Consider the following 25,281-nt stretch of genomic DNA (forward strand, 5'->3'; position numbering starts at 1 on the left):
TTTCAGTTATTTTTTTCTTCATCCAGGTCAGTCCGCACAAAAGGTGGAAACTGGGAATTAATTATTGCTACCTGTGCTCCTTTGAAGCTTGTTTCTGCAAATATTGTTACAGTCTGGATTCCATCCCTGCAATTTAAATGAACAATTGGTACTTTACTGACCCCATTTTCTTGTAGCTATTTCGGGAATTAGAGTGTAGTGAAGACTTACTGGCAATAACAGCTGATAGTGCATGGCAGAATGATTACCCTGTTCATTCCCTGTCTGTTCTCAAACTGCAAAGGTGTTTAAAGGGGAAAGGCGCTTCCTTGAATGTATTCAGGTTGTGCCTGCTTGGCTTAAAGGCTCAAGTGCAGGCATGAGGCTCCAAAAACTTCAGTCCATACATTTACCTCCAGTGATTCTCTGTGCCTCTGCTTTCCCAGGGACTACAGTCACTGGTGCTTCCTTTGGTGCAGCAGCATCTCAGCATCCCTTTGCATGCCACAGGGCCCATGGGGGAACAGGAGTGTGCCACGAAACACTGTCCAGAGTGGCTGTGGCTCCCACAGCATGGGAAGTTGACACAGCCAGTGGATCCCCAGCTAGATCCAATTCCCAGCTGTGCCAAAGGCCCTTCCCAAATCTGCAGTCTCTGGTAATGGTGCAGAACAAGGCTGTTCTTCAAGGGCAGCAGGTGTTGTAGTGTCTAGGTTTTTGAGCAAGGATGAAAGAAGGCTCTTTTCCATATGGTTTCTCAGAGATCTTTATTCCCCAAGAGGAGGAGATGAAAAAGAGGTCAAACAAAGCCTGCATGCCCACTTTTAAACCAGGGGTAGAGGTGTGGGGCAGAAAGGTGATTGGGCCCAGGCTGGGCTGACAGGTAATTTTCTGTAACACCAGGCAGGGTCAGGAGGGAGATGGACAGCTGACCAAAGCTTCCAGAGCAATGACAGGATCAGAAGAGATGGACAAAGGGACAGGGGAGGAGATACCTTTGGACAGTACCTGATTTACTGGGGGGCAGGGTGGGGGGGGAAGCAGGGATGAACCATTGGGATACATAACTCCAAAACAGCTGAACAAAACCCACCAAAACAGTAAGTGTCCTGCTTCCCTCAGAAACTGCTTCCACAGTGCAAGGCTGCAAATAGCCTGACTGCCACACTGGCAGCCAGGCAGCGACCAGGAGCTGAGCCCAGCTCCTGGATTAGCTCTTCCTCTTGTGACTGCTTTCACCAGCTCCCATCTGCTGTGGGAAGCCCAATCAGCCTCTCACACTTGCTCAGACTCTTAATTTCTGGACTGAGATTTCTCTGTGCTGAGTTTAACCAATTTAGTGGGAAATAAACTTGTGGAAAGCAGCTTCCAAAGCTCTCTTCCGACAGTGTGCGATTTCCCCTGCATTTGAACAAGCGTAACAGACCCAGAAAACCCCATGTGTGTATTCACAAATTTTGTTTTGGATACTTCTCCCATGAAAGAGGACAACTATTTCTTCATAGAACAATTTCCTACTGAAGGAAGTAAAATCTAACTACTCACCCACCTCATAAATATTAATTAGCAGGTTTTTTTTTTTTTTTTTTTTTGTGCTGATAATTTGGAATTTTGCTACAAATGTCTGGCCTGTCAAAGCCTGCATATTAATTATAAGTAAACGTGACTCCTCATCTTTATAAGGAAACAATAGTTTAAGCTCAAGACTGTCAGTTTTCATTGGGAATGATGAATGACATCTTGGGAATGACACTGGCAGCAGTGTCAAACAGCTTATCACAGCTGATACTTCAAAGCCTCTCAGGTTTGGCTAATAGTTGAAACAATAAAATAAGGAGATCACCAGCAAACTAGTGAAAAACTCCACTCGTAGTTTTCCCATGTATAAGAGTCCAGGCTGTTTTATGGAAGAATTACTAATTTGTGTAGTGGTATAATTGAACAGTCCATTGTGATCCCTGCTTTTGGAATAAAACTAAAGGCAGGTTTTTTGATTAGTGTGCAGATAAATGCAGTTTTTTTGAAATGCACTTTGAACTGGAGTGAGATTTCAGGAATATGAACTTTCTACTATTGTTACTAACAGGCAGGTCAGCAAAGGTCCTTAGCACACAGTAGTTGTGATTTTAGGAACCATGGCTAAATGCAATGGAGTTTTAAAAAACATGATCCAAAATAGGGAGGATTTGTTCTTGGTTTTTTTTCACAGGGGTTTTCATTGCAAGTCCAGCCAAGTATGTCACAGTTAGAGCTGCAGGAACTTACTTTCAGCAGAGATGTTCTGGAAAATGTGTCCCTATGATAGCGGTTGAAGCTGCCTCTCCAAGCTCTCTGGGGATATGCCTACAAAATATACTACAAACAGATGGAAGTCACTCTGTCACTTGCTCCAAACTGATATGAAGCTCTATGAACAATGTTCACATGGCCCCAGTGGGCTTCTGCTTCCCAGCTTGTGTGCTCTCCCTCTCATCGAAGCTTGTTATCTCAATACCCTGCTGTCAGCTCTGAGTCCAGGTGTTGGCAAAATATTATGTATAGACTGCCTAAGAAACTGCCTCCATAGGTCCCTGAACCCAGAATTTCCCCAGACTCTCATCTCCAACATCAGACTTTTTGTTTTTCTTGGAGGTGGAATCTTGCAGGTTTCCCATGCTAGACCAGGATTTGACTACCAGAGGCAAAACAGGTCTGGTGTAACCATTTCCTAGTATTTGCTGAGGTTCTCAGGTGTGGAAACTTGTGCCTGATTTTCTTAAAAACAAAGAATTTTTTGTTTAATGAAGCTTGAACTGAAATGATTTTTAAAAATCTAGCTGGCAGAGTTAGTTTCATCTAATCTGACACTTCCTCAAAGGCAAAATTAAGTAAACTTTCTTCCTCTGTGCATGACCAAGGCATTATTGAAAAGAACTAAACAAGTTCTTGTTCTTGCTAGGACCTGAAAGCCTCCCTAATCCAAATGAAATCCCCATTTCTGCATGTCCCTGGTCATGGATCCACCTCTCATTTGAACTGTGTAAGCTCAAATCACATACTTCTGCAGTTAGTTCAGTGCAAGAATCAGCTTATAGTACAGTGCTGAGAGAGGAGCAGCAGAGCACTATGTATGCATCAGAAAGAAAGCTGTCATATACAAATTGTAAGGACAAGAGGAATTGTTTTGGCAATAGGATCTGTCAGAAGCTCTCAGACATAATTAGGATTGTTTCAGGTATTTACTCACTGCATCTAAAATGCAGCCTATAAAGATCCACTTATATATCTATTACTCTTTAACAAAGAGAAAACCACCACTTCACACCAGCTGGGTAGCTTGATAGGTCATCCTTAAATATATAATGCCTGGAGAGCAGAGGCACTGTGCTGGTACTCACTGCCACAGCAGTTTGTGCACTGCTCCTCTCTGCTCAGGGGCTGACATTCATCCCTGTAGATGATTTTGTTGTGCAGAGCAGCTCTGGATTTGTGCAACCAAATTGTTCTGAAATAAACCCTACACACACACACACACACACACACACACACACACACACACACACACACATATATATAAACATCAGTCATTCAATGACATTTCATTCTAATCTGCCCCAAGGGGTCTATTAACAAAAGACTCATTTACCTTGCCTTCAGGGGTGAGTTGTATGTGAGGTGCTACAGTGCTGCTCTCTTTGGAAAAATATCTGCATCCCAAGCTTTGCTGTCTCCATACAAACCTCCTTTAGTGCAGTGTACAAGCTGTATATATTGCCTGTCTAAATTAGGGCAGTGGGAAGCCCTGCTGGCACTGATCAATCTTAATTGTCTTGACCAACTTGTCCTGGGACTCTGACCCACTGTCTCTGTCCATGCTTCTAGGAACTCCATTTCAGCTCAGGGCTTCCATCCCATTCCTGGGTCATGCTGTGGGTATACTTTTCTTTAGTCCTGTCTTTGGATTTATCTTCTGCTGCTGCTGTCTTGATCCCCTGAAAGGTCCACAGGAGTGATTTGTGACTTTGCCTGATGGAAAAACCTGCTGCCAGCTCCCTGCTCTACCTACCCCATTTGGGTGCTGTGGAGCTGCTCCCTGGTTGGTGAGGTTACTGCTCTGCCTGTGCTGTGGTCACCCTTGACTCCTGGTTTTTATTTCTTTCCAACACCTGGCCCCTCCTGTTAAAAAAACAACAGCAAGCAGGGCTGGCAAACTGAAGATGCTGGCTATACATCTCCTGGGCAAGACTGATGCAGGGCATGCAGTGCTGCTCAGAGATCATTATTTTTATGACTGTGGGGTCTAGAGGCTCCTGTCACTTCAGTAACTTCTTGCACGAGGCTCTGCCAATGGAGAGTGTCAGGAAATCCCATAAAAATGCCCTGTCTCAAGAGCCAATGATGATGTTAGGGCTGTGGAGAAAGAAACAGGGGAGTGATTTATCAGTACTGCAAAGAAAGTAGAACTTCCTGTAAAAAAGGAAGAAATAGAGTTCAGCTTGTCAGAGACTTTGTCCTTTTCCTCATTAATCATGATATTCAGGGTATATGCAGAACAGCACAAGGCATATCAACAGATTTGTCCTGTGGTTATTCTACAGGGTTTCTGCTTCACCTCTGTGTCTCCAGTCAGAAGATACTTGTGGAATATGTGGGTGACTACAGTGTCAGGATGAATGTACTGTCACAAAATCAGTAGATATGCAATGGGGCAAAACCATAATAGGCAAATTTATGAAGAGATACCTAAATATTGAAAAGAAAGGTTGTACATCTTCAGGATTTGACTCTCTTTTCAGCTTCACTATTTAAAATGTACCTGCTAATGCCCTACTAATATAATTAGATGTAGGAGAATAGCTACAGGTAACAAACATGTTATGGCTTTGGAAATTTCTTTGTGTGACTTGTAGATGGAAAATCAGATTAGTTATTTAGCACAAACCTGGCACACATCTGGAAAGGAAAAAGATTGAAGTGACTTTAAGCTTTGCCTGTTTTCTTGCTCTATCTGAACATGATATGAAAGACTGCTTCTCCATTCTGTTGGCAGAGAAAACAAATGGATTGTCCAAGAGAGCAATTTCCAACATATTAATGGAAAATTGAAAAAAATGCATCAAAATAGGAGATTCCACGTCAAGAACATCAATTCCCTTCACTCCCCATTTGGCCTTGGACAGCCTTTGACTGAAAGCATGGCACTGAAGTGAATGACAAGTGGAGAATGGAAGTGATGCATAAAGGTAGTGTGGGGAAAGAAGGCAACTGATATTGGACCCCCACCAGTAGCCCATGTGTCTTGTTGCTGGAATACAGTGTAGATGGATGGGAGAAGGCAGGAAGAAGTCATCTGCTTGAGGAGATTGCCTAATAGACAAATAGCTAAAGCAAAGGGAAAGTATCGAGGCTTAATAGAGAAATATAATCAGATTCCCATCAGCTTTTTCTGGACAATAACTGTGTGTTCTGGTATAAACCTGATACCAGTGCTTTACATCTCTTTCTTTCAGACAATTTCCAGAGGTCAGAGTCCCTCCACCAATGTGTTTTAGAGCAGCAGCTATGCTACCTTAGGACTTGGATGCTATTGTGTTTCACAGAGTTAAGCAATAGACAATGCTTTAGGGAGAGTCAGGGAAAATTCAGGGTGTGCGAGATCGTTATTTATTGTTTGTTTGGGAGATACACACAGAAGGCCTGAAACCTGGCAGGGTTTACACAAAGAAAAGGAGTCCTTTTCCAGGACCCAGAGCTGAGTTGGTTTGCTCAGCCATCCATTGGGATTTTGTAGGAGAGACAAGAATTTAATCCTGAGTTTCAAACCTCAGATGAATATTTCAGGAACAAGAATGCTTTTCCTTGTGTTTTTGCCTGCAGTTGGTCAAAACTTCACAAACTTGACCTTGAGTTCACACCACTGTAAATGGAAAGCCATGGCCAGCTTTCCTGCCTAGACACTAGAGAGATGGAGAAAAGCTGCATGATGGATCTTTTCAATCTCTTCATGCATCAAGAAGAAAGTCAAGACAGGGGGACATGGACATTGTAAAGGAACATGCTTTTAGCCTGCAGTCTAACCTCCTGTTCTGGTTGTTCCCATTGCTTTTGGCAGTTCACCAGTACAAAAGGTAATATTGATTGAGAGATCTGTCATAGCATTGTATCTTCCCTATTAAATACAGTGGAGAAATTGAGAATTCCGAGTATTGAATTTCAAAAAGGAACAATTTATCAGCTATTGCAGCAGACTTTTCCAAACCGTAGAAAGTACTGTCAAGACATAAATGTAAAATCAGAGCAGTCATGTAATTTGATCAGTTTTCTTCACTACCCTTCCCATGTTCCCACACTACAGTCAGCATTTGAGCTCTTCTGTCTCAGAAGATGCCAGCAGCATGGAAGAATGATGTGCACCTCCAGCTGTGCCCAGCTGCTCTCCAGCCAGCAAAGTGCTATGGGGCAGACCCATTTTTTCAGATTTCTACCAGTACCACTATTGGAGGGTGTTGGCTTTTTGATGGTGTGATGTTCAAACATCAAGTTTTTAATTTCATTTCACAGCAGCCCAGCCAGCCACTCTCCTAAGATGATTAAATGTTGGGTTTTGCTGTTGAACTCTGGCAGAGTGTTCCATGAGTGCACTTGTATCAGGAAAGCTCTTAGAGCAGTTGGCTGGCTTAGTAAGTATCCTGCCAATGAGAACTGGAAAGGCTGCAGTATTTATCTTGCTGATTTGTGGGCATTTCATTTTTCAGATGGGATCCTTTGGTTGCAAAAATGCCATGGACAAAGCTAAAGCAGCTGCTGTGAGTCTATCTCAATGGAGCCTCTCTCCTGGATGTCACAGGGTATTGTTAAAAATTAGTGCACATGTGAGTCATAAAATCTCCCTATATTATATAGATGCCTAAACAAAGAAGAAAAAGAAAAGCATCCCCAGACTTCAAGAAAAGTTCTTCCTTAGTCTGGAAGGGACTGAAGGCTCTGGGTGATCCTTCTACGGTACCATACAAGACGTTAAGAAGAAAAAAACCCCACCTTAGCCTTGTTTGGAAAATCAGCTGGGTAAGAATTTATAGGCATTTCTGGTTTATTTGTAAATCAAATGGTGAGTGATATCTGCATCAAGGAACTTGAGAGCATGAGGTGTCTCAGCTGGCATGAGAATTCAACAGAGTTTTGAGAACTTTGGTTCTTGGTGCTGAGCCAAATCCTGCAGCACCAGATTATGGCTAGGTGTTACCAGGTCAGGTTTACCCTCAGAGGTGACTTCGTGCAGCTGGAGATCCAAGACCTTTTTTCAGAGCCTTTTTAGAGAATCAGTGACTCAGCTGGAGCTCTTCCATCTGCTTGTGCCTTGAAATACAGAGGTATGGCTTAATTATCCCTAAAGACTAAGAGAAAGCTGTCTCTTTAGCCAGCTTAATCTTCCTTTCACTCCCTCAGAAAGCTCAGATTGGGTATTTAGTCCTGCTTTGCAGGATTCAGCAGCAGAGAATTACCTGCCTCACATTTGAAAGAAAAAGAAAAAATAATTGTTAGTCATCCTTATCTAACTATCCTTATCTATCCTTAATAACTTCTTGTAGAAGATATGATTAAGGCTACGTAAGGCTAAAAAAATATTCTGGGTCTGAAAATGGAAAAAAGCAATCAAGAAAATTATGGCAGGGGTTAACTTCTCCTGCAATGTTTGTGTTATGGAAGGCCAGTAGATAAGACATGTTGCAGGTAATGTGAAAATCACTTACGGCATAGCTCTTACTCAAGCTAAATAAATTTAGTGTTTTCTCTTCTATGGCAGCAGGGCATGCAAAGGCTGCCTCTCCTAGATCAGTGCTTGGGACATCCTGTTGTCTTCAGCAAGGCTCAGAAATGTAAACCAGTCCCCACCCTTGGGATATCCTAAGCTGAGGACATACACAAATGAGCAAGAGTGTAGAAACCTCCTTTTGAGATCAGCTCAGCACAAAGTGAGGAATGAGACTAAGAAGTGATTTGCCAAGTTGTCCAATCTCAAAAGAACAGATGGTTCTTGGTTCCCTTCACTGCAAGCCTGTTCCCCTTTGAGTAGACCTCACTGCTGCTGTGTCTCCATCCTCCCAAAGCTGTTATTGAGTCCATCCAACAACAGGACAGCAGCCTGTGGTCCTCTGGGAAGAATATTTTCCTTTAAAAAAACCACAGCGCAGCTGGCTTCAAGAGCTGAATACCTAAACCAAATGATTGCAGTAAAGGCCCACTTGGGGCTCATTTCACAGCTTGGTACTGTTGTCCTTAGCTGAGGTGGCCAGATTGTAAGAGGTGCTGGGCACATGCACCAGGGAGTGTTTTTCATTGCCATTATTTTAATTGGGTGCCTTGCAGGCAAACTACTCCACAAGCTGATTAAATTTATGAATGATAATTATTTCATTAAGGTATACTGTACAATTAAGAACCTATCTTATTATGTATATTTTTCCTTTTAATCTTTTCATTTCATGTAGCATCTACAGAATTAGCCACAATACTTCTGTTTAAGAATGATTGGAGGCAAGCTGAAAGCTAAAGCTGGAGAATATTGCAATCTTTCTGTTCCTAGAATTAAACTTGCAAATTTGCAATATTAATTACATGTACAGATGCTGTGCAACCCATATTATATTTGGTATGCTGCCTTAAGAACTGAAGAACTGTAGTTCTTTTTTAAGTTTACACCTTTTTCTTCTGAAAGAAGCTGCACATTAAGAGGACTTTAAAATATACACCAATTTAGACTTGTGAGGATGGAGCATATTTGTGCTCAGAATAATGAAAGGTTTTCACACAGGTCTTGAAAGTTTTTTAAGAAGGTGCAGTAGATGAGAGAGCCAGTGTGTTTCTTTTTTGTGGGTAAGTGCTCTTGTGTCCTAGGATGGCTCAGAAGTGCCAAGTTCTGCAGGTGAGAAGGACACTGCACAAGCAGATCACTTCACCGAGGCCCTGGGAAAAACATGTATTTAGCTTCTTCTCTGCTGTTAGAATGAAAGACTGAAGTTAAGCGTACTGTAAATCTTGAAGTAGTTGCTGGGAAAACTAGCTGACAAAATAGGAGCATTTCTGATTTGGAGGGTTGTATGAAGAAATCCACACTGTTGGCTTGTTTTTAGCCGAAACACCAGCACAAGGAGTGCATTTTGTCCTATACTAACACATCCTTAAATGGTATTCTTAAATGGTATTCTTTATGAAACCTCACTTTCAGTCTAACATCATATATTCTAGGTATATCACATACTGTCCTGTTTATGATGGCACAGCAGGACTTTGAACTCCCCTTACACTTCCCAGAGAGCTCTGGGCAAGCACAGCAGCATACACCACCATCCCTGTTAAAACATAGGAAAAAATGTGCCTGAATTCAGTTGTAACTGATTTTATTTCTATCCTGTGTTTCAGCTGAGGTTGCAGGTCTGTGCACTATTTGGATCCTAATAGCCCAAGATTAGTGAATGTGTTCTCTGCCTGGCTGCATGAATGAGGTCTGATGTAACACAGCAAAACTGAGATTCTCTGTGTCAAAATGTTCACCATCAATGATGAATGGCTGGAGCTGTGTATTAATCTAGATCTGGTAAAAACAGGCAGAGGAATAGCTATAAAGATTTTTTTCCCAAGGATTGCTATCAATACTATTTATCAGCTTAATAGCATGCTATAGGGGGAGGTCTGGTTCAGGCCCCCCTTAACTTTCAGCTGAGTAATGCCCATGGCAGTAGGTGTTGGGAAAGTTGGTGTCCTCCTTCCTGCAGGAGAAGCAAAGTGTCAATAAGGTGCACACAAGTTAGCAATTTCAGTTCAAGCTTCCCGTAAATAAGCCTCAGCCTTCTGCTGTACATCAGGGTGATGAAGAGGGGAATGGTGCAGCTCGATTCCCACGATAGCCATTTCTTTTTCCTTTTGACTTAAAGAAATGTCAGCCTGCTCTTGACACATTTGAAATATCTGCGCTGTGGCCTGAAAGACCTGTTTCAGGACCTGCAAGAAGACATATTTCATGTTCCTTTTTAGTTTATTTTTCTTTCTTCTTTATTTTTCCCTGAGTCTTGGATAAATTGTTTGCTAACGATTTGCTTTAATGTTTCAGATTGTATTGTAGAAAACACTGCTCTTAGTCACACAAATTAACTTGCCAAGTTACAACTCTTTCATTAATATTAATTAGCAAGGCTATCCAAGTAAGCAAAAAATAATAGAGATCCTCTTCCAAGTCCCCTGCTATTATTCCCACATTACCCAATTCCGTCTTTTTTTACCAGAGTTCATTTTTAAATATACCCAAAAAGTACATTCCAGCCATGTCTGTACATTGAGAAGCTGCTCTCTTTCTCCATTTGTTTTACTAGAATGACTCAGAATAAGGCAATTTATACAGGAATAACACCACTCAGATCTCATCTGTTAGTACCTTTTATTTCCCCCACTCATGCCATAGTTGGGCTGTGGCAGATCTTTTCACATAAAGGTATTTCCTGCCAGGGAATGCAGAGGCAATGCTGTTGCCTTTCCAGAGTCTCAGATGGTGTGTTGCTGGACCTGCCTTACTCCACCTTCAGCTCCATCACTTCCAGGGGAAGTGATACCTGGGTCAGCAGCAAATTTGGGAGCTGCCATAACATTGACCAACCACGGTCGGAACACCCCCCTTTTAGCTCAAATCACATTAAGTGATGTCCTGGGTTGTAGTGTAGGATGTACACAAAGTATTTATTCTATCACCATCTTCATGAACTGTTGAAACCAAGTGGGGCAGTGCTCTAGTGTTGGGCTGTCTTCTGCTAATGGCCCATCAACGCCTTGCCCGTGACTCACAGGTAACTCCCTCCAGGAGTTATCTCTGTTTAATGGGCCATCAAGGACCCACTTCACAACTCATCATCCCATTGTGAGATGCTCCACCCAGGGGGAGGAGCCAAGCATTCTCACCTGGATATAATCTGGGATTTGGAACAGGACAAGCAGCCCTTACCCACCGGATTCCCAGAGGAGCAGAGCTACCAGACCTTTCTACAGGATCACTGCTTCAGGAAGAGCACCTCACCTGGACTGCTTGCACCACCCTGCTCAGGTTGTATTCTGACTCTGTCAGTGGTCCTTTGTGTTATTGCATTTATTTTATTTTATTTTTACCTTTTTACCTTTCTTCTTATTAAATTATATCTCTGACTTGGAGCCTCTCACTCGTTTTGCTTTCTAACCACGACAATTGATTAAGAAAAAAGGTTTTCCTCAGCAATCTGACTTATCTTGAGCCATTTACAGCTCTTGGTCCCTCCCAAGCTGCCACAGATCCTGAGGGCAGAGGCAGCCCTACCAGTAAATGGATTTTTTTTTCCAGACACTGCTCAAGGAGGTTTCCTCGGGGCAGTGACGGAGCAGGTGAACAGCACTTTCTCCTCCCATCCCCACGGTTTCAGCTTGAACAGAACCAGTGTTGTACCACAGAAGAGATGTCAGCTATATTACACAAACTTATCTATATCTGAAAATATTACTTTATTTGTTATTTTTCTTTACTACTGAAGTGTTTTAGACTATTGATCTTTGCTAAATGGATCTAGTCACAACCGGTTGTGCAGTAACATCTAGCATGACAATCCTTGGGAAAACTGACCTGAGGAGATGTCTGCTACCAGCTAGAAAGTCACTTATTGATTATGCTAGAGTCTGAGTTTTTGCTGTATCAGCTCGCAGAGGAGACTCATGCAGGGCTGGGACAGGAGGGTCATTGCAGGTTTTATGCTTGGGCAGCACATTGGGCAGGTCTGCTCAGACATGAACTCAGAGGCTGGCTCAGGCATGAACCCAAAGTAGCTGCCCTGCACCATCCCAGGATAATGGAGAGGATGAGAGAAGAGAGGAGACAAGTGCCAGAGAAAGGCCTTGTGAACAAGTATCCTTTGTGCAGCCTATGGTCAAGTGAGTCATTGCTCATAAATCTTACCTGAGCCTAAACATTCCCTGCACAAGCCAGAGCAGAGCAGGAGCTTGTCAAACTCACACCCTCAGTGAGAAATTGCCAACCATTTGAGAACAGATGGAGCAGTACAACAGGCAACTGAATAAGGTTTAGCTGACCTGCAGCAAACTGAGAAGAAGAGGAGTTGTGCTCCCTGCCACAAGATACAGTGGGTCACAAGAAGTGGTGGAACAAGCCAAATGCTGAACATCAACATCATCTGAGGAGTGGTTGTGGGAAGTGACATGAGCTCCTGGCAAAGGAATCCAATAGGGGCAACCTCCAGAAGAGCAACAGCAACAACCTTTAAGGTAGGGGGATTTTTGAAATGCTATTTTTCAATGCTATTTTTCAGTGCAGCAGTTTAATGATGTTTAGAATTAGATCACTGGCTGCCTTGGGAACTGTATCTTAAGCTTTGATAACCCTCATTTTGGGAAGTAAGTGTCAATTAGGGCTTCTTTTAAGGTGGCTGACCTTTTTAACCTACACTGCTGTGTGAGAGATGATCATGATCTATAGAGAACCTTGGGAAATATGCTTTATTTGCCCAGGGAAAAAAATTGCAGAAAAAATTCTCTCTTTGGTTCTCTAAGACTCATGTGCCAACCTAAGGCTGAATGTTCCATCTCTGGAAGTGTTTAAGGCCAGGCTGGATGGGGTCAAGTGGAAGGTGTCTCTGCCTCTGGTAGGGAGGCTAGTGATCTTCAAGGTCCCCTCCAACTTTCTATGAGGCTATGATTCTATGATGCTATGATTCTACTCTATTTGGCCTTCCAAAGGCCAGTGCAGGTTGATAAAAACAAAAGCCCTCCTGGCTCTGAAGGTCTGTCACAGTGGAGAGATAGAGCCAGATGAAGAGAGATCCTAAATCCAAATCCAAGCTGGTGGCCACAGGACTGTCCATCTTGGCTCCCAAGCGGAGGAGTCAGCCATCAGGTTTAGTCAATTCCTCTGTCTGTGTCTGGGAAATGATTCTTCAATATTGTGCAGAATAATGTGTCTTATTTTTATCTTAATTCTTAGTGAAACTAGTTATGCGTTAAAGGAACTTTTTATGTCTGCAGCTTTCACTGTCTTCTGAGACATATCTGTCCTGGTTTCACCCAGTAGCTGGTGAAGTGTTGTGTTTTGGATTTAATGTGAGAATAATGTAGATAATACACTAATGTTTTAGTTGTTGCTCAGTAGTGCTTCACCCAAATCAAGGAAATTTCAGTTTTCCATGCTCTAGCAATGAGAATGAGAGGAAAGCTAATGTCTTCGCAAATAATTGTATGGGTGACAGAAATGGTGTTAATGTCTTGGAAATGCATCTTAATAACTGTTCTAACTTTGGACAGCAGGTTTGTTGCAGAGACCAGAAAGCCTGGCTCCTGAAACAGACAAGTGTGTCTGCACAAGCCTGAACTTCGGGATAAAATAGTAGGTACAAGGGGGGGAATATGTGGTAGGTGGTTTGGGAAGGCTGTACCTTCCTATTACCTCAGCCAACAGGGAAAGGAAGAGATCTGGGAGTGTAGGATAAAAGGAGGCTGTGCCCTCTGAAACCTTGAGAGAGAAAACCCTGTGGGCTTGTGCCCCGGTGAACTCTCTGCCTTTCTTTGAATAAATTTGCAGGACTCCTCTGCCTCCTCTTTGGACATAAACCTCTGGTGTTTGTGGATTTTCCTGACAACTTGGGCCTTGTCCAGGATCCTTCCACCATCCAGGTCCAGCACACAGAAAGAGAGCTGAAGGTGCACCTCACCCAGCCTTGGTGACCAGCTCCCTTTGGCACTGATGGCACTGGGTGATTGACTGGGAACCCGAGAGTGTCCAGGAGACACACAAGAGGCAGACCAGGGGGGGCCATGGAGAGTCCACAGGATATGGACACCCAGAGGCAGTGGTAAGGGAAAGTCAAAAAGAGACTTGGCAAATCTCACCAGTGAGTACAACTTTGAGGAGTAAAGCATGACACTATGCAAAGGGTAGGCAACAAAGTACAGCTGAAAAAGGGTCTCAACACTAGGGATGATGATCCCAAAATACTTCAGAAGGGTCCTTTGGGAGAATGTTGAGATGGTTTTCACATTCTCCCAGAGGTAGTTGAGGACATAGATGTCCAGAGGGGGCAATAAGAGGCATGAGAAAGGGTCTTGGCAACCCACACCCAGAGTGGGCAATATGTTAGGTGTTAGTTTGGGAAAGGATTGGTTGAAAGGGAGTGAATTCAAGTCTTTTGTATTCTCAGCTTCCAGGAGAGGTATATGAAATATATGAAAGAAGGGATGAAGAAAAGTTAAAGGTACAGGCAAGGATAATGGCACAGTTTTTACAACTCCTGATGGGAAAAAGTGCAGGGACCCCCAGGACCAAAGGGAAGGGGGCAGCCACCAGGACAGCAATGGGAAAGGAATTAATGTGCCATTTGTAAAAAGGAACATTAGAAACAGATTCTTAAGTGTGTCAGGATCTGCTGTTGTACTGGGGGCTCACTCCACTGGAACCCTTGCTGAACCAAGAAGTGTGTTTCCTAGTAGGCACAGGAACTTCTCTGTCTGATTTGAATTTTACACCAAAGGGAGAACAACTACTTATCAAAATGTTCTTTTGATAAGCGGGAAAGATGAGCAGGTGCATTTTATTCAACCACCATTGGTGAATGTGTGTGTGTGTATGTGAATTACCACTGTGTGTGTTATCTTCATAGCTGCCCCTTCCCATTCCCTTCAAACACATTGTACGGTGTTGTGAGAGGCCAGGAAGAATGAGACATGAACAGTAAGTTGGCTTGTGCCCACTGAGTTGTTTTATAATTTTTCTCTGTGTAACAATGGGCTTTTTTTTGTTTGTTTGTTTTTATTAACCTCTGTACTGACAGCATGCAGCAATATTGAAGGGCTACCATGAGCCAGGTGTGTTCTATGGCTTGCTCAGATCCTGCTGCTGGGGAGCCAACTCCTCGAGAAGAAGATGAATGAAGGGACCAGGCTGAGAGGGAAGCTGTGGGAGAATCTGCTTCACATCCCTGCCCCTGCCAGCCTGGTGATGATGTGCTGCTGTGGGATGCTGCAGGCTGCTCCCCTCTGAGAGCTGAGGGTGCAGAACATCAGGGAGTGCTTGAGGTCACAGAGGTTACCTGAGGTAGTTTGGATTCATTTGAGGTCACTAGAGTCCCTGGTAGGGGTTACTTGAAGTCCTTGAGCCCCTGGTAGGAGTCATTTTAGGTCATGTGGGGTTACTTGAAGTCATTGAGTGCCTAAGAGGGGTTACTAGAGGTCATTTGAGCCCCTTGTAGGGATTACTTGAGGTCATGTGGGGTTATTTGAGGTCATCGAGCCCCAGGTAGGGGTTACTTGAGGTCATGTGGGGTTGTTTGAGTTAATTTGGGCTGACTTGAGGTCATTGGTGTCCCTGGACTGAGACACTTGACGTTATTTGGGCTGGAACAGGAAGACACGTTAGTAGAGATGCTGCCTTTGGACTTTGCTGTTGATAACATCCAACCAGGAGGCAGAGACAGCAGTCAGGACAGCTGAACATGGGTGCACCCATCACACTCAGGGTTCAAAGTCTCTAAAGCCCTGGAGATTTGGACTTCTCAACTGGAAAAAAAGGATGGGAGACCTCGGCTCTCAGTAACCATCAACAAGGCCCTCTAGTGATTAATGGACTAATATCAACTGTCATTGTCTACTTTATTCTCTGCATTTACTTGCCAGAGCTCCCTGAGGCACAGCACAGTCCAGAGAGCCCCTGGGGCTGCAGCCCCTCCACACCCTGCTGCTTCCTGAGCACGGAGAGCTCTTCCTGGCCCCTTACCAGTGCTTCTGGCAGCACCTCCCTCGTGCCGTGCATCCACATGCAGGAGGGGCGGGAGAAGAACAGGGATGAGACCCTGGGAAAGTCCCATTTCTCCCCAGGGTGTGACTGAAAATCCACGCACGGCGCCACGCAGTGGCTGCAGAGGCAGCACCATCCCATGACCAGCAGTCCTGAGAATCCCGGCGGGCACAGCAGGGGGAGAAGGGAGGAGACGGCCCCGGTTTGTCCCAGTTTGTCCCAGTTTGCCGGGGCCGGCCCCACCTATGATGTTTTGTTGGCTGCAGGGAATCTCTGTGGCACACACATGTGCGTGCCCAAGGTGATGTCCTTCCCCATGGTCAGGGGGTAGGAACACAGCATTATTTGTCCTAATCAGTATTAATATTGTGATAAATGTGACATTGGGGTAAAAATTCGTGATGAAAAATATAGAAATATATGTTAGATTGGTGTTAATATAAAAATGTGAAAAGGTGTAGTCTGTAGAAAAATTCCTCTCAAGCTGGCCGGCTGCCGCTTCCCAGCCTGAGACAAAGAGCAGGACAGGAGCCATCAGGATGAACAAAGACACTGGCCGACCCAGATAAGAATTGGCATCATACCCAGACAGAGAAATTCCTCCCCGAACGAAGGGGAATTCTTCGACGGAGACTACACATCGGAAAAATCCGGGAAACCCATCCAAAGATGCATTTGGACTATTTGCTGGACTATTCCCCACACCTGTTTTGCCTCAGGACACGAAAAACCCTATAAAACCCCGGGCTGCAATCCGCTCCGTGTGGATTTGGGAAAATCTGTACCTTAGGGTGTGGACCTCTCATCCACCCGGCGCTGCGCTGCAAATCCTATTTGTGGTTTCTCTCTTTATCGGTGATTGGGATTGTTTTTCTAATAAATTGTTTCTTTATTAATCCGATTTTTGCCATTGCATTTATAACAATATCAACTCAATTCCAACTGTCTGACACTGCAGACAGAGCAAATCACAAGATCCTATGCAGAATAAATCCATATCATCTGGTTCTAAATACCAAGCAGCATAAACCTGCCAGGACTTCTGGATTTTTAATTAAACTGTTCGGAGTGAAATGGACAGCAGAGAAGCAGCTCCAAAATATCTCACCCAAATGCAATAACATTTAATCTGAAGGGAGCTGGAAAGCTCAAAATTGCTTTCTCTATGCTAACAGAGTTGTCTTTTGCCACCCCAGGCACACAGGACAGAGGTATGGGATGCTCTGCAGCTCACAGGGCTGCCTTGTTTTCTGAAGTCAGTGCTGTGGCAGGAAAATTCCCACTTTCAACTTCCTCAGCTCTCCAGGTCTCCTGCCTCTGGGCCCAGTCCAATGTAGGCAAAGCAACCAGTGCCTAAGCAAGCAGTGAGAGGTTTCTGATGTTTATTTACATCACTGGCTCTGTCTCAGCCGGTGGTTTCCCATCTGTTTGGCCATGTACATGTTAATACCAGTGAAAACCAGAACTCGGCACATTCCACATTCTCACAGGCTACCAGGCCCTGAAGTTTTCATTGAGCATAAACAGAGTTACGGGCAAAATCTCAGCCCAAAGATCGAGGAAGGAATTGAAGTCTTCAGAAAGAGGCATTTTTCTACTTGGGAAATGCATGGGAGTTTTCAGCTTTTCTGGGATGTCTCAAGCCTACTTCTCTAGTGGAAAAAATTCTTTTATGGGGAAGCGCCCAATCCCCCCAGCAGCCACAAGGCTGGATACCTGCTCTGTGGGGTGGTAATGCTTCCCTCTCCTCTCACATCTGGAAGCATCACCTGGGGTTCCTGTCATTCCCATGGACAACATCTGTGGGCAGCAACTGCATATGCTGACAAAAAGCTTTATGAGGCTGTGTTCTTGCTTGTGCTTCTTCTGCCTGCCCCTTCAATGCTCACACAAAGCCTCTTTGGTTTGTATTTAAGAAGGCCCAGCAATTCCTGTGTTACCAGCAACACCAGTAGCACCCCCGTGCTAATACTACTGAGCAAGGGGGATTAAGCCCATTTTGAGTATTTTCCACTGTAAGCAAAAAGCTTGCAGAAAAATATTCTGAGATTCTTAATCTAAATCCATCATCCTGTCTCACTTGGTGGGTTCTTAGCTGCAGGTACCAACCTGGATCAGTCTGAATGATTTTTTTGGACCCTGTGTTCTTCACTCTGTGCCATTTTTCTGTTCCACTTGTCTGCCTCCCTCTAAAGAAGCCTTCTAATGGCAGATGAGGAAAGCTGTCTCTGCAGCCACCATGACTGGATCACCACTCACACTCCTGCTGGTAACCCCCAAGGAGGAGGAAGCATCCAGCATTGCTTCCAGGCATTGCAGATGTGCCCTAAACCGCTGCAGCAGGTGATGCAATGGTACAAAAAGGTGGGGTGAATAGGGCTGGAAGCCAAAAACCTCCTGAATATTCCTGAATTTGGAGGGATTTGCAGGGATTGCTCCAGCACAAATGCAAATGTTGCTAATGCCTCCTTCTTCTCCAGAGCTGACATTTCCTGAGCAGAGCTCTCTTCTTTGACCTCTCTCTGTAAATATTGACATTGCATTCACAAGGATAATAGATTTCTGTCTACTCTTACTGCAGCTGAATGTTTCCACTGGGACTGTTTCTACTTTTACGGCTGGAAATGCACCTGCACCAGCTGTGAAGCTCAGCACAGCCCCCCAGCCAGCCCTAATCCTCCAGGCTCCTGACAGACCACCACTGCCTCACTGCCATGAATCTATGATTCATCTTGAGACAGGGGAAAGGAATATTCTCCTGACTCTTTTTATTGGGTAAAGAGAAAAACCCCATGAATTTGACTACCTTCATCCTAGATTGCTTCTACTCTCCAAAGCACATGATCCCAGAGCAGGCATCCAGCATGAAAAATGACTTGCCTGTCACATATGACCCACACAGCCCCCCACAATAATCCCATAGTGATGCCTGAGCCTCCTAAAGGAGGAATATTCTGAGGTTTTTGTTTTCCAGTAACAATCCAGCTATTTCTCCCCAAAATGAGATCATTCCCCATCACCCAGGGATGAGCCTCAGCACTTGCTCTAATGCTTTGCCTCCAGCAAAACTGCACTGCCAAGCATTGCTTTGGTCTTTCTGCTCAGTGTGGTCTCTCTTGCCATGCCAGAGGCCTCCTTTAAAAGCAAAATGCTTTGGTGAAGCCTAAAAGCAGCTTTCTAAGCCTCTCTTTTCCATAATACGAGCAACTGGCAGGCTCTTGGAGGGCAGCTTAAGGCAGGGCTTCAGGGAGGCAGTGCTGACCAGCATGCAAGCACTGAGCAGCCCCCTTGAAAAACAGTACTCAGGAGCTGGTTTTGCACAAATACCTGTTTTTTTCCCAGTTGCCTCAGCCCCTTTGCTGTCATATTCAGACCTTTGTTTTCCCCCTCTCTCTCCCTAAATGCGTCCTGTTTTGACACAGCCATTGCCTTTCACAGGATCAGCACAAGACCCTCAGCAGAGGTTTGTTGTTCGACACAAACGCGGCCATATGAGCAAAACAATTTCCCCCCTGGCTTTCCCTTGCTCCCGTGGGCAGGCGGCGTGTTAGGGATGTGCCAAAAGCATCCTTTCCTTGTTGCCAGCTCTGGCTCCATACACAGGAACAACCATCCCCCTTTTTCTGTTAGACATCTGGCATGCACTGAGCAGGAAAAATATGGCAAGCTGGAATTTCCTTCACTGGGAGAAGTGCACACTGTTGTTTGGGCCAAACCTAAAGTTTCTCACTCACGATTTTTTGCATATGAATGGGAATTCAGGCTTGGTCCCTGGAGGGACCATCATTATATGCATTAACAGACAGCTGGGCTTTAGAAAAAGGGGGAAAGCAGGAAAAAAAAATAGGTATTTATTCTGTACTTAGGCAAATTCATATGAGAGGAATCATCTCCCATTCTCACTGCAGCACACTTTACTCTCTATAGACTCTGAATACATTCACTCATCAAAGCATATTGAGTAGCTGCTTATTAGCACAAGTTTGGTTCCCTTTCTGCATCCCTCAGACACACACACAAATAAAAGTCCTCAGTGTGGCCCATCTGGAATGATTCTGTAGCTTTCTCTTTTCTGGGGGAAGCACAAGATCATATTTCTAGAGCATTAAATTTGGTTTGATAAAGGCTTTTACATTTTTTAGGGTTTATTACACATATATTTTATATATTTTAAGAAAATATTCTCATATATTTTTATAACCTCCCTTCATGCTGTCACATCTCAAAGCTGGGAAATTTGCACTGCCTTCTGGTGAATGTAAAAGGGCTTTGCCACGGGTCAGATTCTAATGCAGGTAATTCCAATCAAATCAAATCACAGGGCTGAGGAAACAAAAAACCCCATTCTTTCATTTGACTCCTGATTTATCAGCTCCAACAAAGTCACCCCTTCATCAGTCAGATGTTTCTGCAATGTAAAAAATAACCTGGAGCACAGCGACCTTTGTTTTCATCTCTCTTTTAGACAATAAGATCTCTCCTCTCCTTGAATAGGTGAATAATATTGAAAAAAGAGCTTACACTGAGATAACAGTGCCATCTTCGGGGACCAGATGCCCATACAAAGCCATTACTGATGGAGGCATTTCACCTTGCTGGCTTTTCCCTTTTTTTTTTTTTTTTTTTTTTTTTTTTTTTTTTTTTTTTTTTTTTTTGCCTGTTTTTGTTTGTCTGTTTGCTTTTTTCTTTTGGCTCATGGGGAGTGCAATGTGGCTGCACAGAAAGAGGCACAACTGGGTACTTTCCTTCCCAAGCTGTACTCAGGCTTTCCAAATTTACTGGGATCACTGTGATACTTATCTAGCTTTTTTAAGCCTTATTTTTACACCCAAGCCTGCTTCCAGTGATCAAGTTTTATCTGTTTTGGTTTTTTCCCCCTTTTCAGGAGTATTGGGATGTGACTGTCCCTAGACTGTGACTTGTGAAAACCTGGGGCACTTAAATCCCCTCTATCACAAAGACATAAATAAAAGGCCTTTGAAATAGGCTGAGATTTTAAAGGGAAATATCTGCTTTAAAGAACTAGGATGTGGTGCCAAGAGGACTCACAGTATCCCTGGCTGGTACCTGGGGGTCTCAGCCACTCATGACAGGAATGCTTCTGTTCCTGAAGAAGCCGAACTGTTTATCTGCTGCTTATCAGTTACAGCCATGAGGATCTCTGGAGCGTGGATGATAAACTAGCAGGAGGCAGGGTTCTTTTCTGCCCTCTACCCTCTGCAGCCCACGTCTGGATCTGAATGCGCTCTCTTCCCATAATTTATTTCTCCATTAAATTTCTGACCAGGGCCCTGGCTTTGCAGCTATTGCTGTCAGCCTTTTGTCTTTCTGATTATGCTAACGGCAGCACTTGGATGCTAATTGCCTTCCCTGATGAAGCAATCACACAAATTCGGGGTTCTAGGGAGGGATGGGTACACGAGGGCCTTGACCCTGGCTGCAGGAGATGCAAATGCAGGGGCCAAGGATTCAGAGTCTCTTTGGCTGCTGCATAAATTGGGAGGCAATGAAGCACAGCTCACAGGGATGGGAGAAGAGTGAAGTTTTTGCAGGACCGGTTTCTGTGCCCTGAAGCAACTATTCATGTTGATTTGGGACACTGCACCTCTAGCACTCACCCAACTTTGCCTCTGCCAGAGCCAACAGCCTTTCCCTACACAGAATATTTACAATTATTTTATTTGTTAATTTTATTTGATTGTTTTCTCTGGGATACATGTAGTCGTTGTTACAAAAAGATTTTGGCTGTACTGACTGCCCTGTTCTCTGAACCTTGGGTTTCAAAGGGATGAAGGGACCACTGCTCCCTTTCTCCTTCCTGGGCCAAGGGAAGGACTCACATGGGCATGTTCAAGACCTTAAGTTACCTAAACCCAGGCTTTGGCAGCTGCTGAGCAAGCCAGTCCCTGTATAGAGCTCAGTGTGCACTCAGCTGCTTACAAACTCTGGCTGTGAAACCCTGGGTTTCCACTCCAAAATACTAAAACCCCCCCAAAAGGGCCGTTGTTTCCAAGCCAAATAAACATACTCTTTTCCCATCTGGGCACCACGGATTGACCTTTAGGTCTGTGAGTGACTTTCAAGTCCAAAAGCAATGGCCAAGCCAGGATGAAAGCCATGCCCGTGGCTCCACTCCATCTGATTTCTCTTTATTTCTTGCCAAATGCACATTCCCAGCCACTTTATCCAATCCATTCAATCCACCCTTCCCTGCTTTGATGGCTGGTGACTGCCCAGTGGGATGGAACTTGGGGGATTTTAGCACTACTGAGAACACTCGTCCCTTTTGCAGGCACCCTAGCACTGCCTCCCTCCTCTCCTGGCCAGGTCATTAATTCATCCTGGGACAGGAACACTAATGAAGGCCAAATCTTTCACAGTGCCACACCTTGATGATCTCCATCTATTCCCCCCTGCTTGGCTGAAAACACTAAAACACTCTTTTTTTTTTTTCTTTTTTTTTTTTTTTTTTTTCCCTTTCTTTCTCAATGAATATATAATTTCCCTACCTTCCTTTTTTTTTCTTCCAGAGAAATATTTTCACCTTGCATGCCCTTTTTCACAGCGGCTCCACACACCGTATTTCTTGAGGAGTAAATGATTAAATTTTAGAGCCTGGAGTTTCATGTTTAAATGTCAAGCTTGAAACACAGACCTCAGAAGAGAAATCCATAGGATTTCTATTTTCTTGTAATAAATATGGTCTTTACTGGGAGCAAACCAAGAAAACGGCAGGCAGCCTATCTCACAGTTTTTCTGCCTTTTTTTTCAGCTTGGAAGATTTTTCTTTTGGTTTTGTAGTTAAAAAAAAAGCTTTCAGAGAAATAAGTTATCTTCACTAGCACAAATGCATCCGATGGCAATTTAAAGGGGAGCTTGAAGAGCTCTGTGGTCAAGAAAACCTGGTTAGAGCTGTTAATGGGTTATGAAAGCAGCACACCAGTGTAAGAAAGCATCTCCTTTTCTTACACTCAATTTGCTGAATATTACTATAGTTAGGAGTGACTGAACTGACCCCAGCTACAGGTGAGGAAATGAAGGGGTAAGAAAATCACCTACATGTGTGCCTCATTCTCCTCTGTGGCTGGCTCATAAGACTTTCTGGGAGGAAAATAATGAGCCATATGTTAATGGGTTGTCAAAGGTCACTGTTGGGGCCTGCAGCCACCAATACCCAGCGGCTCCCAAAGGAATTGCACCAGCTACTCCCACTGGCAGTGGTATTATAGAGACAACGGGTGTGTTCAGTCAGCATCACACACTTCACACCTGTTTCTCCAAGGCTTTTTTCCCATGGAAACCCTATGGCATGCAATAACTGCAAACACACCCTGGTCTGCTATCATGGCTGCAAAATGAGCAAAGCTTTTTGCTGACCACCATGCTGCTCTGGTTCCCATTTCCTACCCAATCTCAGGCTGGGACTGTTTTGATACCTGTCTAGATGTACATGGCATTTAAGCTCTGTCAGCAGATGCATTATTAAAATTGCACACTTGAAAGCACACATGCATCTGCTGAGGGAACTGCAACAGGGAACACCACATTTTCAGCACTCATCCCTGCACTGAGTTTTCCAGTGGTGTCCTCTTTTTCCAGTGTTACCTCACTCCGAACTGTTTCTCTGTGCCCCAGTGTCATTCACTTTCTACACTGACCTGCCTGCTGGTGCAATAGTTTGTCCCAGCATCTCCGTAAGTCCCACACCACATCTGAGGCACCCTAGATAAGGTAGTTTCTCTCCTGCCACCCAGTCATTTTACCAAGCAGAATGACGTGCGCCCTTCTCTAGTCCTCGAGGTCCGTGTCCCAAGTTGAATTCTTCTGGGATGAGGTTGTGCTGTTTTGGCTGCTTCTTAATGCACCTGAGGGTGACTTTGAACAGGCTGTGTTGACTTGAATAAATCTATTCTTTCATCCCTTCTGCTTGCTTCCTGGTTTTTTTTTTTTTTTTTTTTTTTTTTTTTTTTTTTTTTTTTTTTTTTTTGTGTGTGTGTGTGTGTGTAAGTATCCAGTCACAGTTTCTGCATTGCATGCTATTTATGCAGTTCAGCCCATGAAAAATACATGAAGAGTCCCTTGCTCTTTTTCCCTACAGCTTCATAAATCTTGCATTGCTTTCTGCATGGCAGCTCGGCTTCATGGGGTGATGGGGAGCAGCCTCCCCGCTGCTCCTGCCCTGGGGCCACAGCATCCTCTGCAGATTCTAGCATTACAGGCTTGAACCCTCCCAGGTTGGCAAAGGAGGGGAGAGGTTCGGAGCCCCCTCAGCCCCATTTTTATATTATTGGATAGGAAAATAAGTCCAAGTTACTGTTTAGCTGCCCTGCAATGTCTCCAGCACAGCCATCATCTTGCCTTGCAGTTGGTTTCAGTTTTACTGAAAACAAGAGCAATGCAGAGAATATTACTCTGAGCACAGCTTGTTAAGCATTCACAAGAGCTGGTGTTTGTGACTGGAGATGCAGCTGCACGTTTATTTAGGGAACAGACAGAGGCTGTGCAGAAGAACCACCTAAAAAACAAGTCAGGCATGTGCTTAAGGACCCACTTTGAAGGTAAAGGCACCTTACCTTTCTGTGCAGGTAAATTTACTAGCTGGTGCACATGAAGTGCAAGTGCCTTTTCTTACTCTGAGCCCAGCAGAGGAAAGTAATAGGCAAACACTGATTTGAGATTTGTTTAAGAGCTGGTCCCAAGCCAATCTGAGCACATAGGCTCATGGAAATTGCCTAATTCCTTAGTTCTCACTTAGGATGGAACATTGTGGATGGAGTCTGCAGCCAGCTCTGATTTTTAATGGCAGTTTCCCCATGTTTGTATTTTCCCCTTAGTAGGCTCTCTGCCTCCACAAAGCTATCAAGGATGCTGTCTATATGGGGAAATTAACAGTTCTTCCCTCTGTCCTCAAAGCCCCTCTGATTCCTTACAGCATCTGCCACTATCCAGGTCCAGCAGTGGACAACTTCAAGCAGCACAACAAAACACTGTGTGGGGACTGACATGTCAATCCAGAGAGATTTCATCCAAGATGCTGACAACCTCAATTTGCTAACCCAATTGACCTTGTGCTCCCTTTAATATAGAAGGCAGCATTCCTCTGCTGTCCCAGCCTATCATGCCTTTCCTGGCCATCGTGTGAGTGTTCCAGTGCCCATCATCTGCTACAGCCTCTTGTCATGTCAGGAGAAATAGGATCCATATCTGCACCTCTTCCCTTTGTCCTCCAGCAGTGAACAAGAAGATGATGGCTGTCCATCACCACCTCCATTAAGACCTTTCCCAGATCAGTCTTTCCCACCTATGGCTTTTCTCACCTCTCTTTACGGTGCCCCTCTGCAGCATGTGGTTGCCTCCAAATCCATGGATCAGAGGATGTGATGGTGGCAGCTCCAGCTGGGTTTGCTGGGGTCTCTCCCAAAAAAATTCAGAGAAAATCCCATCTTGGGAGGGAAAAAGAAATCACAAAAAAAATGGTATTTCTGACGGATATGTGGTGAGGGACTGATCTGGGG

At 44.2% G+C, this 25,281-nt stretch overlaps 1 protein-coding gene across 8 annotated transcripts in view; it reads right to left on the reverse strand.

Annotated features, from left to right (window-relative positions):
* Positions 1-25,281, reverse strand: part of EPHA5 (EPH receptor A5) — a 221,462-nt gene that overhangs the window by 17,267 nt on the left and 178,914 nt on the right. For all 8 annotated transcript variants that reach the window (XR_014590209.1, XR_014590210.1, XR_014590211.1 and 5 more), the window contains one exon: positions 25,084-25,209. The gene's annotated coding sequence lies outside the window, so the exon portion shown is untranslated. The remainder of the gene's footprint in view (positions 1-25,083; positions 25,210-25,281) is intronic.

The sequence above is a fragment of the Zosterops lateralis genome, assembly GCF_965231275.1.
Source record: "Zosterops lateralis genome assembly, chromosome: 5".
NCBI classification, from domain to species: domain Eukaryota; kingdom Metazoa; phylum Chordata; class Aves; order Passeriformes; family Zosteropidae; genus Zosterops; species Zosterops lateralis.